At 45.8% G+C, this 17,736-nt stretch overlaps 2 protein-coding genes across 33 annotated transcripts in view; one reads left to right on the plus strand and one right to left on the minus strand.

Annotated features, from left to right (window-relative positions):
- The window catches only part of GATA5 (GATA binding protein 5), a 2,064,317-nt gene that overhangs the window by 644,567 nt on the left and 1,402,014 nt on the right, over positions 1–17,736 (plus strand). The window lies entirely within an intron of this gene.
- NTSR1 (neurotensin receptor 1) overlaps positions 1–17,736 on the minus strand; it is a 280,712-nt gene that overhangs the window by 217,465 nt on the left and 45,511 nt on the right. The gene's annotated exons all lie outside the window — the stretch shown is intronic.

Below are 17,736 nucleotides of genomic sequence, written 5' to 3' on the forward strand. Positions count from 1 at the left end.
AAGATTAGTAGCCCACTCTCATAATCGCTGATATTATGTTATTATGTCCTTGACCAAGTCATATTATGGCAGAACCTTTCTTCTTTCTCGCCTTTTATTTTGTCGTATTGCGAGAACAGTTTAATGAGCCTATTTGTTCCTTGAAGAAAATCTCTTTATTGTTGCATTTACATCAAAGCAAAAGAAAGGAAAATAAAACTCATTTGGGCACAGTTTGTACGCGATATGAAAGATTAGACGTTGTGTCCGTGAAAATCTATGTATAGCTCTATTGGAAATAAATTGGATGAGAACGCTGCATCATTGTGTAAGGACTACCTCACACGGTCCATGATTTGCATTTTCAACAATAGATTCATACATAAACTTTAAATAGCGGTGACAATTTACTACTGTATATACTGAAATAAACACCGTGTATAAGCTGCCCAGAAGCAGGAAATATGGATGCATGCGGCAAGTGGACTAATTAGTGCCGCCATAGGCACCAATGTATTTTATCTGTGATTGGGCGCTGGAGAAGAAATTAGGGCGCCCGGTAAATAGCGGCACTAGTACAGAGCCCACTATATCTGGCACTGCGTGCCCCCAAATGCAGATATATCTGTAGGCGCCTATGACAGCGCCGGAGAACATACTTTTTTTTTGCGGCAATGTTGGCGGCGGTGAGGGGGATCTAGCGGTTAGGCGTCAGGGCGATAATTTGGGGGGTTAAGGGTTAGGCATCAGGGAGGTAGTTTGTGTGTGTATGTGTGGGGTGGGCATTAAGGGTTAGGCATCAGGGAGGTAGTTTGTGTGTGTATGTGTGGGGTGAGCATTAAGGGTTAGGCATCAGAAGTAGATATTTTACGCAGCTAGGGGGGTTTTAAGGGTCAGGCGTCAGGTAGGTAGTTTGTGCAAGTAAGGGGGGTTTAAGTGTTAGGTGTCAAGTTGGAGATGGTTCTGTGTGAGAGTAGGGTTAAGTTTAGCTACCGTATAGTAAAATATTGGTATTTAATAGTGATATTTTACACTTTATAGTCAAATATCAGTATTAAATACCAATATTTTACTATCGGCATTTCTAAGCACCCAAATTTACGCCTTTATTTGGTGTATGCAAGCTGCCCATCTCATTCAACCCTGTTAATTTAGAAATTATAAAGGTCTACATAGAAGACTAGAATTGACCTCCCCCACCGCCCCATAATAACTATAGCAATGTTCCCCCTCATAAAAAGTATATACCCCCCCCCCCCCACACACACACACACACATTAAAACAATACAAAAACAAGCATAGCCATGACACCAATAACAAATGTAGAGTTTATTTTCCCACCATGAGAAAGAAGTTTTGAATCAGGATGATACCATTAATTGGCTAACTTAGAAGATGGTAACAGTACAATACTCCACAGTTCCCACCATAAGAATAGCCATCCGTCTACCCTCCAACCCCATTAACAAGTACAGCCATACACCCTACTTACAATAACAACAGCCATCCCCCAATGCCACCAACCTTCTCCCAAATAATAATTATACCCATGTCCCCCTATAACAAGTTTAGGGATTTCCTTCCCTTGATAGGTAGCTTTATATAGAACACCCCTCCTGCGCTATTTTATTACCCCCACTGCAACTATAGCCATGCCCATGCCATCCATATAACAAGTATGGCTATATCCTTCCCCCATATGGAAAGTGTTGTCATGTAGCAAGCATTGTCCCATCCTGTAGCAGGTGGTTTGCAGCCCCTCCCACAGTGCTAAAGCTGGTTGCCGCTATAGCACTAAGTTTACAGTGTGAGGGGTGCATAAGGGTATTCAGGGTTCGGGCAATCACCGGGCCACTTAATTACTTCTCCCTCCAAGTTGCTACAACTTGGAAGGGGAATAGTATTTAACGCAGCTGTGATTTTGAGCGGCAGCAGGGAGGGCCACCATTTGGCAGCGCAATAACACATATGCCCACATCCTCTTCTTCATCCCTATGCCACTATTACCACCTCACTAGTATACCCATGTGCTAACTTCCCCATAATAAGAGCAGCCATGCCCCCTCCCCTTCTCCCCATGCACACACCTCACTAGTATACACATGTGCTGCCTTCCCCATAATAAGAGCAGCCATGCCCCCACCCCTTCTCCCCATGCACACACCTCACTAGTATACCCATGTGCTGCCTTCCCCATAATAAGAGCAGCCATGCCCCCTCCCCTTCTCCCCATGCACACACCTCACTAGTATACCCATGTGCTGCCTTCCCCATAATAAGAGCAGCCATGCCCCCTCCCCTTCTCCCCATGCACACACCTCACTAGTATACCCATGTGCTGCCTTCCCCATAATAAGAGCAGCCATGCCCCCTCCCCTTCTCCCCATGCACACACCTCACTAGTATACCCATGTGCTGCCTTCCCCATAATAAGAGCAGCCATGCCCCCTCCCCTTCTCCCCATGCACACACCTCACTAGTATACCCATGTGCTGACTTCCCCATAATTAGAGCAGCCATGCTCCCTTACCTTCTCCCCATGCACACACCTCACTAGTATACACATGTGCTGCCTTCCCCAAAATAAGAGCAGCCATGCCCCCTCCCCTTCTCCCCATGCACACACCTCACTAGTATACCCATGTGCTGCCTTCCCCATAATTAGAGCAGCCATGCCCCCTCCCCTTCTCCCCATACACACACCTCACTAGTATACCCATGTGTTGCCTTCCCCATATTTAGAGCAGCCATGCCCCCTCCCCTTCTCCCCATACACACACCTCACTAGTATACCCATGTGCTGCCTTCCCCATAATTAGAGCAGCCATGCCCCCTCCCCTTCTCCTCATGCACACACCTCACTCGTATACCCATGTGTTGCCTTCCCCATAATTAGAGCAGCCATGCCCCCTCCCCTTCTCCCCATGCACACACCTCACTAGTATACCCATGTGCTGCCTTCCCCATAATTAGAGCAGCCATGTCCCCTCCCCTTCTCCTCATGCACACACCTCACTCGTATACCCATGTGCTGCCTTCCCCATAATTAGAGCAGCCATGTCCCCTCCCCTTCTCCCCATGCACACACCTCACTAGTATACCCATGTGCTGCCTTCCCCATAATTAGAGCAGCCATGTCCCCTCCCCTTCTCCTCATGCACACACCTCACTCGTATACCCATGTGCTGCCTTCCCCATAATTAGAGCAGCCATGTCCCCTCCCCTTCATTACCAAGTCTAGCCCTTTTCTCACCCCAAGTATGGACTGAATCACCTTCTGCATTATCTCTGTGCAATGTTTCTCCCAAACTTTAATCCTCTCCCTAACTATACAATAAAGGTGCCCATGCATTACAGCAACATAGCCACTCAATTGTCATTTTGTTCGATTTCCAGCCAAAATCAAAACGATTGAACTGGCATGATGGAAAGATCTTGCGCAAAAGGTCTTGGTCCGGATTCATGATGACCAGCACATCCCTTGCCGGTCCCCCCTGTGTAATGTGTGCGCCCCCCAGGCCCACACGCATGTGCCACCGCGTCTGGGAGTAATGGAGAGAAGACAAGGGACACAGGAGGAGACACGCTGTCAGGCAGGTGAGCCAAAGCTTAACTGCAACATTATTCATAGGCCCGGGGAGTTACATTACAAAGGGGGAACCTTGGGGCGTGGTAGACTTCAAATCTGCTGCCACATCTGCAGCATCTACAAACTACAAACCTACAGTATATTTAAACAGGGGGGCAGCCTTGGATTATGTCTTGTGTGATGACATCATCACACACAGGGATGGGAGGGGCTGTGGAGGGCTGCAAAGGGCTGTGGTATGTTGTTGGAGGACAGGAAGGCCACTTGGACACAACATTCCTGTCCTGCGGGCATAGGTAGTCTTGCAGCAGTCAATCTACGACATGCCCATTTGACTTCCCCTCCCCGTGGGGAGATACAGATCACTAAGCACCATTTTCTTGAGCTCATACCTGAAGACAATTTCCCAAGCAAAAAATCAAGAAAAATTACATTATAATAACCCATTTTGCTCCACCATGGCATAGCAGCAAAGCCATTTCATGTTTAACGGTGCGGAACGCAAGCTCTCTGTTTCCTCCTAGGCTCTATAAGAGCGCTTATTCCGAATTCAGAATCACACCATAAATTATGGAAATTGTGTCTTTATAGTGCAAAAAGCTAAACAAAACAATTTGTGACTTTTTTTTCTGCCACTGATGTGATGTTCCATTAACTAAATGCCTATCCTGTGTCATTACTCCCCAAATGCCCTGTGGCAGAGTCATTGCGTTCCATACAGTGCAACCATGACTAGCTGCCTGAAAGATGGAATAAATGGCTCTATACAATTAAGACTATATTTGTGGTAAACACCGGCAACTCTGCACACACATTTAGCTAAGCAAGAGCCTGACTTGAATGTCTCTCCTCACGCCTCGAAGCAATGCGTGTGCTGAAAGTAATGACCCTTCTAAGGCATTATGATACTTTGCAAACTTTCTGCACACAGAGCATGAGAAGTTTCTGAGGTTTTAGGGCACATCTGCGCCACCACAACCTGAGGAAGCCCATGATTAGGCGAAACATGTAGGCGGGCAGAGCCTAAGGAGGAAGCAGATTATCCCAGCATTGGTCCCTCGATCATCCCCGCCAATAGCCCTCTAATGCGCTAATGGATTGCAGGCCTTTGAAACACCGCACCCCACTCTCGCAGGTCCCTAGTAGATCCCTGCTGGAATATGCCAATTAGGTGTGGGAAGAAGATCGCAGGACAAAGAAATGCCATGCGTCAGCAACACCCCCTGTCCTCATATAGCTGGCTGTATTCAACCATGGGCTTGTGAGTACTCACAACATAATGCTCATATATGTCACCAGTGTAACAGGCCCTTGGAGATACGAAGATCTCCAGGCCCTTGAAGATACGTGCAATCAGGATGTATGATAAGCCTTCAGAATGCCACTTACGTAATCTGGATGTGTATCCTGAACTTATGGCATATAGTTGTCACAACAACACAGACTGAATGAAATGCATACTGCGCACTAGCTGAATGACCTGTCTAGTGTGGAGCATAAAACTGCATGGATTCATAAATGGTCAAAACATCTGCAGTGTTCTATGCATTTAAAATCATCATTATAAGCTACTTTGCTATCTAGCTAGGATCATAATACTGGTTAATTAGATGAGATGAAGGGGTGTGTGAATGTGTGTAAAAATCAGTGTGTGTGAGGAAATCTCCTGTACTCGCGCATTGTTTTAATGGTTTTAATTGTCTGTGTGTTCACTATGACATACCATCAAAAAATAGAGCAACCAATAAATTACCATGTCCATGGAATATATGGCACAATATCAAACAACAAAAAGAGTATCCATGGTAGACAAAATCAAGTAACCACTGACTTCATGTGAAAAAGATAAATAATTTTATTGTAGACGTATCGATACGTCTACAATAAAATTATTTATCTTTTTCACATGAAGTCAGTGGTTACTTGATTTTGTCTACCATGGATACTCTTTTTGTTGTTTGATATTGTGTGTTCACTATGATCTTGTCGGGTGAGAAAAGTCTGGTGCAAGAGTACATGGGGTTCCCTAACATCATCAAGAGGAAGATATGCAGACGATCCCACCATTATCCAATGCTGACACTTGCGTAGGGGTGTACTGGGCAGTTGCCCAGGGCTGTAGAGAATGTAGGGGGCCCCGAGTTTTCCCCATTAAGGGACATCACCATGGAAGTGCAGCACACACTACCTACAAAGTGCTCAGCGCAATGTAATCTCACGTACTCAACTTCCTTACCGAGGGAATCCTTCATTCACCATGGCCCCCTGCAGTAGTGTCTCTATCCTCAGGACCCGCCATCATGTTATGTAAGTACATGGCTGCGGGGAAACAGAGAGGAGGGGCGCTTGGGGGGGGGGGGCGCTCTACATTATCGGGGGCTGAACAAAGGACACTCTAATACCGCTATCTGGAGAGGGAGGGTTGGGGGTGAAAAAAGGCTACAGTAATGCTGCTACCAGGGAGGAGGGGGACAATTGCCAGAAAATGCTGCTATCTGCAAGGCATGTGGGAGTGCAAAGGATAGTTAATGCTGCTGTCTGGGTTTTGACGGAGGACGAAATTGTGTGTTCCGACATTTTCTATTGAAGTCAATGGCGCCAATGTCCAAAGTTAATAGCAAAGCGTACATGCTATCGTCACCTAATTTGCTACTTATGCGTAGAGATCAGCAGGAACATGGTAAAAAAAACCTGTGAAAAGACCATGTAGTTTTTGAGAAAATCAATTTTAAAGTTTTTATACGAAAAGTGGTTTTTAATGTGGGTAAAATGACACTTTGCTGCAGTACACAGTTCTGCATTCCGAGTTCTGTATACACATTGTATACATTTCATGAAGACAAACAAAGTGGGGTCCCCCCCTCCCAAGCCTCTTTAACCCCTTGTCCCCCGTGCAGGCTGGAATAAGCAGAATGCGGAAGTCGGACCTCGTGGGACTATGCTCCCTGCATTATACCAGGCCGCATGGTCCATGGTATGGGGGGCTTTGGAAGAGAGGAAATAAGCTGAAACTTGGTACTTTAGTAAATAAAAACTTCCCACAATCCCACTGGCACTGCACAGTTCCTGCAGTTAGTTGGGCATAGGCACCCAGACCAGGTGAAAAGAAAAAAAAATAGAGGATATGTAGGGACCTATTTTAGGAAAAAAAAAAGGGGTTTACATTTATTTTTGAGGCTCTAACCAATTATTGGCAGCTTTTTATTTTTGATGTTACAACCCCCTTTAACCACTTAGGTCTATCTGGATGAATATATGTCCGTCCAGATAGCCTGCTCTGCTGCTGCTGCGGTGCACGCGCGATCGCATGCGCTCCCACCGTCTTCCGTTAGCCCCGAGATCAATGAATAGGAACATGGTTGCCATTTATTGATCTAAGTCCCCGGCAGAAAAACCGACGGCCTCTTATCAGTCTTTCTGCGCAAAAAAAAGTTTCCCGTCCTCTTTATGCTTCCTGGAAGCGAGAGCATTCGCTTCCAGGACAAAAAACATTTTTTTTCACTGTGTCCATCTTGTGGGCAAATAGTAAACTTACATCCACATACATTTTTTTTGTAAATAAACACGTATTATTACATTTAAAATTAACTGTTTACCTCCCACACCAAAAATTACCCAAATAAAATTTTTAATAAAAAAATAAAATAAAAACATTACAATTAAAAAAAAAAAACAACATAAATAGTTACCTAAGGGTCTGAACTTTTTTAATATGCATGCCAAGAGAGTATATTACTATATATTTTTTTTAATTATAAGCTTCTAAATAGTGATGGACGCAAATTTAAAAAATACACCTTTATTTCCCCCAAAAATATAGGCGCCATACATTGTGATAGGGACATAATTTAAATGGTGTAATAACCGGGACAAATGGGCAAATATTCTACATGGGTTTTAATTACGGTAGCATGTATTAATTTCAAACTATACTGGCCAAAAACTGAGAAATAATGATTTTTTTTTCATTTCTTTCTTAATCTTCCTGTTAAAATTGATTTAGAATAAAATAATTCTTAGCAAAATGTACCACCCAAAGAAAACCTAAATGGTGGCGGAAAAAACAAGATATAGATCATTTCAGTGTGATAAGTAGTGATAAAGTTATTGGCGAATGAATGGTAGATGAAAGTTGCTCGGATGCATAAGGTGAAACAACACTGTAGGCTGAAGTGGTTAAATGCAAAGCACAGGGTCGCAACAGGTAGGGGCAAACTACAAAGCACAATGGACCAGCCATCTCATCTGATTAGATATAATAAACCTATGCCACAATTTTTGGTGACATTTATTCCAAGTGTATACATATCTTTAAAGCATGCTTGATCACCTCATCCATGCATGGGTGCTGGTTATATAAATATGGGTGAAGGGAGATAAAGCTACTTGAGGCTCACTGCTCTGCTCAAGGAGATAGTAAACACAAACACACGTTATATGGGTAAATCTTGGCAGAGGCAGGGAGGGCAGGTCTCTGACCTGCTCTTTCAGCAGCTCTGCACACTGGAGTTTGGTGTCAGGGATGACTGCAGTCCTTTATAGAATGCTGCAAGATCATACCAGTGATAAAGCTCCTTTACCTTCTGCCTATGATCAGATTGTATTGTGTGTAGGCAGAGAGTGCTCAGATCCAATCTCTCACTTCCGCTCACTGATGCGAGTTTGGTGGCAAAGCGGGGAACCATATGGAGAGTTCTGCATCTCAGAACAAGCCCAGTAAATATTAATTAGGCGGAAGCGAGATACTGATGCGGGAGGGGGGGGGGATGCAGCACTGCAGAAGCTTTTTGTGCTTTTATAATCATTATAAATGCAAAACTACAGGCTGCTCAACGCAATGAAAGCACTAGGGGATGCGAGTATCCTGTTCCTTCCTTGTGTTTGGTGAACACTTTGCGGGCACAGGATGCCACAGGTGACACGTATGGAGATCTTGGGGGCCAGAAAGGTGTAACTGCAATCACATACATGCCGTTACCTCACTGCTATAAGTAGTTTAACGTTACAGGTTTAGCTTATCAACAAATGAGGATTTATTGATAGAAGTAGGCAATTTGGGCACATTGCACATCTGGAAACCTGGGCATTAACATAGACTGCAAGGAGAATGGAGGAGAACTGACTTAAAGGGCACCTGAAAAGAAAGAGACATGGAGGCTGCCATATTTCTTTCCCTTTAAACAATACCAGTAGCCTGGTAGCCCTGCGGGTCATGCATCAGTAGTGTCTGAATCACACACATGAAACAAACAGGCAGCAAGTTGAATGAAACTTGAGTTAAACATCTGATCTGCATGCTTGTTCAGGGTCTATGACTAGAAGCATTATAGGCAGAGGATCAGCAGGGTAGCCAGGCAATGTGCATTGTTTGAAAGCAAGTAAATATAGCAGGCTCCATATTATCACTTCAGTTGTCTGGTAGGCTGGTTTTACACCTGGCCAGTGTGTGTGCGGTGTTATTCTCTGTCTCCATCGCACTGCACCGCAACGCACAAAGCGTCATTCATTCATATGAGCCTGTGCCAGAGTGCGCCGATAAGGTCACATGCAAAGCACCGCCCCTTGCCATGTAACATACTTACTGGGATGTACGTAATTGGGATTCCCAGGTTTTCTCATTGTATTCCCGTCATTCTGCACATGTGCCCCGCACTGCCGTAGCCAACATATTTAAAGCTTGAACCGCTAACCTTGTGATTAGCAGGCAGTGACATTTACCCTCTGGACCATCTCATCCACCTAACATAAAAATACTTCCATCGCTGCATAAGTCTGACGGTAATGCGCTGTTGACCTGCGGCGGCAACGCAACACGATAGGTGTGCTAGGCCCCATTGCCTTGCATTGCCATTGCGTTACCCTGCGGTAAAACAGGGTAAGGCAACGCACACTTGCAAGACAAGTGTAAATGGCATTAAAGTACTACTGAAGCGAGAGGCATATGGAGGCTGCCATGTTTATTTTCTTTTAAAGAGACTCTGTAACAAAATTTTTAGCAGTATTTCTCCTATCCTACAAGTTCCTAAGGCTGTTCCATTGTGCTCTGGCTTACTGCAGCACTTTCTACTTGCATTGTCTCTGTAATAAATCAACTTATCTTTCCCCTGTAGGATTTGTCACCTGTGTCTGGAAGGCTGCCAACTCTTCAGTAATGTGAACAAGTTAATCCCTTCCACTCCCCTCCAGTGCTCCTGTGATGTTTAAGGCGCACACGTCGGATTTCCGCGAACGACGGGTCTTTTGAACATCCCGTCGTTCGCCCGCTAAATCGGGCGTGTGTACAGGCTGTCGTTCGCTTGATAAGGGCGAGTTTGAGCGATCTGCCCGGCTGATCGCTCAAACTCACCCTTATCAAGCGAACGACAGCCTGTACACACGCCCCATTTAGCGGGCGAACGACAGAACGACGGGACGTTCAAACGACCCGTCGTTCGCGGAAATCCGACGTGTGTATGGGCCTCTATTCCTCACAGACAAAGTCCCTGCTCTCACTGTCAGTTTGTCTGCTATCTGTGAGGCTGATCAACACAGACTGATAAACTGAACAAATAATAGCTGGCTGAGTAGGAAGCTGCCTGTCAGGCTGCCACCAGTGCAGAGCTCTAAAGACACAGCTTGTCATGCTTCATTGACACAGAGCTCTTTCAAAACTTGCACATAACCTCTGGAGACTGAATTCAATGTGTAATGGCCCATACTCACGAGGGACTTTTGTCGCCGCAACACGCGGCGCGCGCGTGTTGCGACGACAGGTCGCCCGTGAGTATGGGCCGTTGCACGCATGCGCACCCCGAACTGTCGCCCGTCGCTCTTGTCGCCATGCGATTGAAAGTTTCACGTGTGCTGGCGACAGGCCACTTCTGCAGCCCGTGAGTACGGGCCATAACTCACTGAATTCTCTGTGTACTCACTGTGTATTAACTGAGTTCACTGCTCTGCTGATGTACTTCCTGTTTTGGTGGCCATCTTTTCTGTTTACAAAACAGTTTATAAAACAGTTTTTTTACCCTCTTTATTGCAGCGGAGAGCAGCGAAAATATTACAGAGGATGCTAGGAGATGACCCCAAACAGGCAGGGATGTTTGTTTATACTTCATTTTGTGAATACAGATTCTCTTTAAGCAATACCAGTTGCCTGGCAGTCCTGCTGATCCTCTGCCTCCAGTACTTATAGCCATAGACATACCTCCCAACTTTTTGAGATGAGAAAAGGGGACACTTAAGCCATGCCCCTGCCACACCCCTGGCAACACCCTCACCACACCTCTAGTCACGCATACCATAAAGATTTCATAAGAAACATATGTTGTTTTATAATTCAAACCACATTGGTCCTTTCTATCCTGGGTCATTTCCCTTCATAGTAACATTTTAAAATTAGTAATATATCAATTTAAAGGTTGGTAATAAAGTTTAGAGTCAATCAAACACATTTTTAGTATAGAAATATATATATTTACATAGAAAGAGGGACAAAGTCCTGAAAGAGGGACAAATGAGGGTGAAAGAGGGGCAGGGCTCCCAAAAAGGGACTGTCCCTCTGAAAAAGGGACAGTTGGGAGCTATGCCACAGACCCTGAACAAGCATGCAGCAGATCAGGTGTTTCTGATATTATTACATGCTTGTTTCTGCTGTTATTCAGACACTACTACAGCCAAATAGATCAGGAGGGCTGCCAGGCAACTGGTATTGTTTAAAAGGAAATACATATGTCTGCCTCCATATTCCTCTCACTACAGTTGTCTTTTAAGCAGGAAATTCACATAAAAATGTGCATGTGGCACGTACATTTGCATGCTATTTTGAGATTAATGAGATGAATATTTCAGGTAGATCAACCTCATTGGTACATGGAAAAATTGCTAAACTTTTCTCATAAACTCATATAAAAAACAAATGCAAAAGCACACACGAATCTTCATTCAAAAAAGAAAACAAGAATCACAAGTGCAGAATTGTGCATGCTGAAAATTGCCTGCTTCTTTTTTCGCACGGACAAGTGTGAATGGCCCCGTAATTGAGGCAGTATATACCGAGCAGCAGAAACAATAAATACACATGAACGGGTTTATGTAAAAGAATATGAAACATGCTGATCGATTTACTAAAATCAGGCTTGGCAAATGGGATGGGGGCGCCTGGCGACATGGAACGCTCTCACTCTTATCACAGACAGCAGAAGGGAAGGCATGTTACACAACGCCCTGCGTTATTTGCCCAGGGCTAAGCTAGATCCTCGCTGCAGCTGTTGGGCAGATGCCACAAAGAGGGAGAGAGAGAGACTTGGCAGGGGGACAAGTAATGGGCACACACGGGAGATGTAAGAAAAAAGACAGAAATGTCAAGAAGGACCATTGAGTTTCCAGCAAGAAAAGGAAACTAACCATTCGGCGCTGTCTTCGCTCCCTCGCTACTCCTCCGGCTAATAACGTGTTTGTAGATCAAACTGTTCAACCTTGAAGAGCAATAAAGAGGGCCCGATCCATCAGAACAGATGCAAAGAAAAATGTAGCAATGTGGGACAGTTGCCTGAAGCAACCAATCAGAATCCTTGTTTTAAATCAGGGCTGAGTAGTGGCTGCTATGAGCAACTTCTCTTGCTTCACACTCCTGTGCACCTGTCCTGATGAGGCAGCTTATGTATGTTGTGAGGAGTGTGTGTACTGAGGCAGGTTACTACAGGCTGGGTGCCGCTACACATAGCCAAAGCCAGGCCTGCAGGATTTAGCAGCAGCTAAGTATGTCTAGGCGACAGCTGAACACTAACGTGTCATTCTGGCAGCAGGGGCTTTTGTTTGGGTACAGCTTTTGGTTATTAAGCAAAAAACAAGTATAGAACTACTGTTGTAGTATAATTGTGAAGACATATTTACACTTCACTGAAGCTAACTGATACCATTGCCAGTTGTGGGACAAATTATCGGATTGTCTTGTAATTGAGTCATTGCTGTGCAAACAAAATTGAGAACATTCACTGCTTCCCCCCCCCCCCCCCCCCTGGATACAGCTGATTTTCTGCATTGTTTAAAAAGCTTAGTACAGTTCAATCAATTATAATTTTGGTACAACAAGGGCAATCTTACCAATTAGCTTTAGAGTGTAGTAGAGGTTGGAGTATTAAAGTGAACCTCCGGACTAAAAATCGACTCAGCAGCACTGAGAAGGCTTGGTGTTTCTTTAACAGTTTCACAGCATCAGAACTTTGTTTCTCTTATACAAGCCTCATTTTTAGCTGCACAGAAGAAAACTGCCCGGGCTTTTTTTCCCCTGATGCTGTGCAAAGCATGATGGGATTTCTGATTTTGTTGCTCTCGTTCTGCAGTTTTGGTGCATTTTTTTTTCTTACATTCTGAATTTGACATTTGGAGCCTAGCGTGTCCAGCTGGGAGGGGTAATCAGGACACAGGACAGTTGGAACTGTGTCTCCTGCTCCTTGTCACCTCCTTTCAACCAAAAAGATGGCTGCCCCCATGACAAAGATGGCAGCCCCCATGAATCATAAACATTTGCCTGTTCTTTTAAAACAGGGTGGGTAAGAGATTATATTACCTATCTATTCTAATTAACATAACTAATGTAACTTGATGACAGTATGTTTGTTTAGGCTGAAGTTCCCCTTTAACCCTCCTAGCAGCTTTAAGGCCACTTATTTGCTTTTCCCAATTAGCTTTATACTGTGCTTACTGCTTTAGACCATAGATGAAATTTGAGTTTCATCCCACCTTAACCTTCTGGGGACCGGCTGCCTAACCCCCCTTAAGGACAAGGCCATTTTACATGCGGGTGGGGGCAGGAAGCCAGATCCCTAGTATAGTTAGCTAGGCAAGGTGTCCCCAGTGTAGCCAGGTGTCCCCCATATTGCCAGCAGCCTTTATTTACCTCCCAGTCTCCAGCAATGAGCAGCTCTAGCCCCCTCCTCTCTGGCCGGCATCCTCACTCGTACTGCCGCTAAGTTTCGGGTTGCGCCTTGATGACGTCATCAAGCCTGGACCCAACACTTACGTCAGAGTGAGCAGTGATGTCGGACAGAACAGAGGCTAGCGACGATCGCCGGGGGAGTGTTAGGAAGGTGAGTCCCGGTCCTCTTCTTCCCCTCAGAGGGTCGCTGCTGTAATAGTGATCACTACGATTGGCCAGCGATAGTAGTGATCACGAGCCAATCACGATGGCTCCTGATCACTGAGGGGAGATGTCAGCTGTCTGTGACAGCTTAATCTCAACTCTAGGGTGCGCATGATCTCAGGTGGTGTAAATCCTATGCCGCATCAGTTAGGCAGCCACAAGTGCGGTGTACAATTGACTACACGCAGTCCCTAAAAGGGGATTAAGGGATTGGTTAGGATTTAGTGACCAAGGGGGAAACGTTGAAAATTATTGTTTCCCACCTTGTGCCAGTCAATAGCCGGTCTCCTCTTCAAGCACAAGCGCTGCCACACTGCATCTGCGTGAGCACGTCTGCACTGGTGCGGGTGCTGCACGGCCACGCTTGTGCATAAGTAAGGAGCCAGTCACACTGCGCCTGCATGAGCACGTCAGCACTGGTGCGGGTGCAGCACGGCCACGCTTGTGCATAAGTAAGGAGCCAGTCACGCTGCGCCTGCATGAGCACGTCAGCACTGGTGCGGGTGCAGCTCGGCCACGCCTGTGCATAAGTAAGGAGCCAGTCACACTGCGCCTGCATGAGCACGTCAGCACTGGTGCGGGTGCAGCACGGCCACGCTTGTGCATAAGTAAGGAGCCAGTCACGCTGCGCCTGCATGAGCACGTCAGCACTGGTGCGGGTGCAGCTCGGCCACGCCTGTGCATAAGTAAGGAGCCAGTCACACTGCGCCTGCATGAGCACGTCAGCACTGGTGCGGGTGCAGCACGGCCACGCTTGTGCATAAGTAAGGAGCCAGTCACGCTGCGCCTGCATGAGCACGTCAGCACTGGTGCGGGTGCAGCTCGGCCACGCCTGTGCATAAGGAGGAGCCAGTCACACTGTGGCTGCGTGAGCACGACGGCACTGGTGCTGCTGCAGCACGGCCATGCTTGTGCATAAGGAAGGTGACAATCTGCAGGAGGTTCCAGAGACTTCTTCCTCCTATTTAACATCTGACCCAAAGGTTCTCTTTAAAAAAAATGTTATGTTTCAGTTTCAGTCTGCCACTGCTATAACCGTTTATGGAAACTTGCTGGAAACCATGGCAACCATACATAACTTGGTTTAAAAGGTACCCACAGTTCCCGTCTCTCTATTTATCTCCCTGATGCGAACGTCGGCACAAAGCAAGTAAATATCCACGGCTCCTCTACATGCTTATTTCACAGGGCATTACACTTATTTCACAGGGCATTTATTCCACGATTGGATTGTGCAACATATGTACACCGTTATCTGGGAACAATCACTCCAATCTCAGTAACTGCTCACCTAGGCATTGTTTTAAAAGGACCCTGAGCGGAGGTAATAAAAGCAAATCTGGACTCACCTGGGGTTTCCTCCAGTCCCTCCAGCAGCCCATGAAGTTCCTCGGTGTCCTCTGGGTCCGTTCCGTGGTGTCACTGCCGGCTCTGTAAACCCTGCCATCTTCGACTGAAGTACTGCTCCGTAAACCCTGCCGCAAACTGAGTACCGCACATGCGCAGGACCCTTACGGCGACAGGCCTGATGACACGACAAGCACAGGCCACACGTGCGTGATTTTAGTTGCACACCTGCCGGAGCTGTCAGCAGGACCACGGAGGGGACCCAGAGGACACTGAGGGACCTCACAGGCTACAGTGGTCTGGAGGAAGCCCCAGGTCAGTCCAGATCCCTTTAAATGAGCTAAAACAGTGAAAGTTTAAAGCTAACCTGAAGTGAAAATAAGCTGATGCGAAGAAAACATGTATCCTCTTACTCCTAAATATGACTTTTTTTTGGTCCCACAATTTTATTTTGAGTTAAAAAGCTAAAAAAAAAAAAAAAAAAAAACTATTTTTTTATCTATTCCCTGCACTCAAAAATTGTTCTCAGCCAGGTAAGAGATTTATTGCTTATAAATTAGTGAGAGTTAGGGCCTGTACACACTGCTGCGCTTGCGTTGCGTTTTTGCCTGCGTTTTTCAGTGTGTACAGGCCCTTAATCCACATGGGCTGATGTCAGGGCGGACTGGATTCAACTCCGGCACCACTAGCGCCCATGTAATATTTAAATTACGTGGTGTAGCAGCATGAAGGGGGTCCGGCGTTGATCTAAAGGGGCTGAAGTTGTTTCCAACCAGAATCAGCAACAACATCCCTAGCGACGGTCATGGTTTCCTGTGAAGGACTACATCCGACATCAGGCCTCAAATAAGAAATGTCAATGTCCGACAGGATTGGGAAGGGTTAAATAAGGCCTTTGGAAGAGCTGTCGTCACAACGTAGCTGGAAGTCAGTAGAACGCCTTATCGCTCATACTGCAATGACTTTCTTTTCCGACTGTCATCAAAGGGACAGCATATTACATCTGCGGGGATTGTAGACCCTGTGTGGTCTGCAGATTACTCGCAGAAGAAGCTTAGGAGGAGACATGGAGGAGAGGAGCGTCTCTTTGAACATTTTTATCTGTGAGCTCAGGGCTGAATGTGCCTTCTCACTCGCTAATCTCAGCAGATCCATCCTTCCAGCCACATCCGACTGTTCTCTCCTACATACGGTAACAAACTCTCTGCCTTATCGCCTCCAACAACCTTCGATCTCACAACAAGATCAGCTGCCTTTATGCGACAACATCAGCTTCATGTTCTTAGCAGATGAACTCCAAATACTGCGCAGAATCATTTGTTTTGGATATTTTGGATTAATAAACAAAAAGAGGCCCTGTAATGACATATAGTAGAATGCAGCGAATTATTCAGGGTATCTACTTTTACTATAATTTTCCTGGTTTCAGCATCGGAAAAACTTCCTATAGCTATCTATGGCAGTATATTATTATTTAGTATTTATATAGCGCCAACATCTTCCGCAGGGCTGTGCATAGTATATTGTCTTTTCAGTAACTGTCCCCTCAGAGGAGCTCACAATCTAATCCCTACCATAGTCATATGTCTATGAATGTATCGAGTAGTGTATGTATCGTAGACTAGGGCTAATTTTAGAGGGAAGCTAATTAACGTATCTGTATGTTTTTGGGATGTGGGAGAAGGTAGAAAAAACAAAGTATGTGATGTGGGAGGAAACCAGAGTGCCCGGAGGAAACACACACAGACACAGGATGAACATCCAAACTCCTTGCAGATGTTGCCCTGGCTAGGATTCAACCGGGGAACCCAGAGCTGCAAGGTGAGAGCACTAACCACTACGCCACCATGTAACCCTACCCTGCCAGTGATGCCTAGGCTTTGAGGTCACAGAGCCCTCTGCCCCAGAGCATTCTGGGAGACCAGGCGCTGTTTCTGCATGTACCTGATCACCCAGTCTGCAACAAAAACTTATTCCTCACTGTTCTGTTGTTATCATTTTTAATAAATGCACTGTGTAGAATAGCATAACGCCAAAGTCCAACACTTTGATCCGCTCCGACACCATGCTGTGCCGCACACAACACGCAAGCTGGTCCCGGACCCCTTCTTTCCTGTTTGATGCTGGGTTACCTCCTTTCTCTAGTGCACAGGTGTCTAACTCCAGGCCTGGACGGCCAGATCCATGCCAGTGTCTAGGATGGACTGAGAAAGAGAGAAATGTGTTCTACCTGATGGATCACACCTTTCCTGATTCACTCCCATCAATTCATTTGAGCTGTCAAAAATGTGTGAGGATCTCGGCCCTCGAAGTATCGGTTTGACATCCCTGCTCTAGTGCCAGGAGCATTGGTACCCATGACAGCTGCACACATTGATCACCTGTTTATTTTTTTCCAGAAGGGGGGGGGGGGCACGTGCAGAATGGATAAAATTGATTAGAAAGGTTTAAGGGTTAATGTAACTTTTTATACACTTTTGTGGCTGTGCTAACGTCTAAAACACAGTCAGGTGGTAATCAGCTTAGTAAAGAGGACCTCCAGAAGATGTGGTGCAACATGGGTGGCAAATATGAAATGTAGGTATGAGGGGCGGAGGCAGGTGAGTGAGGGGTGGAGCAAGGCGGAGACAATATATTTGTAAACTGGATACTTACCTCAGTAGCGGAATCCTCTGAATGATGCAGAGGCTTCGCGGA

Source organism: Hyperolius riggenbachi, chromosome 12, assembly GCF_040937935.1.
Source record: "Hyperolius riggenbachi isolate aHypRig1 chromosome 12, aHypRig1.pri, whole genome shotgun sequence".
NCBI classification, from domain to species: domain Eukaryota; kingdom Metazoa; phylum Chordata; class Amphibia; order Anura; family Hyperoliidae; genus Hyperolius; species Hyperolius riggenbachi.